Raw genomic sequence first — 238 nt, 5'->3', positions numbered from 1 at the left:
CGGGAATTAACCCTGTAAACCTACGCTGCACTCCCTCAATAGCAAGAATGTCCTTCCTCAAATTAGGGGATCAAAACTGCACACAATCAGGCAGCATCTGTGGAGAACATGGATAGGTGACGTTTCACAGAGTGCTGGAGTATCTCAGCGGGTCAGGCAGCATTTGTGGAGAACATGGATAGGTGACGTTTCACAGAGTGCTGGAGTAACTCAGCGGGTCAGGCAGCATCTGTGGAGA

The sequence above is a fragment of the Amblyraja radiata genome, chromosome 4, assembly GCF_010909765.2.
Source record: "Amblyraja radiata isolate CabotCenter1 chromosome 4, sAmbRad1.1.pri, whole genome shotgun sequence".
Lineage (NCBI taxonomy): Eukaryota > Metazoa > Chordata > Chondrichthyes > Rajiformes > Rajidae > Amblyraja > Amblyraja radiata.
Note: the sequence above shows the minus strand (reverse complement) of the source record.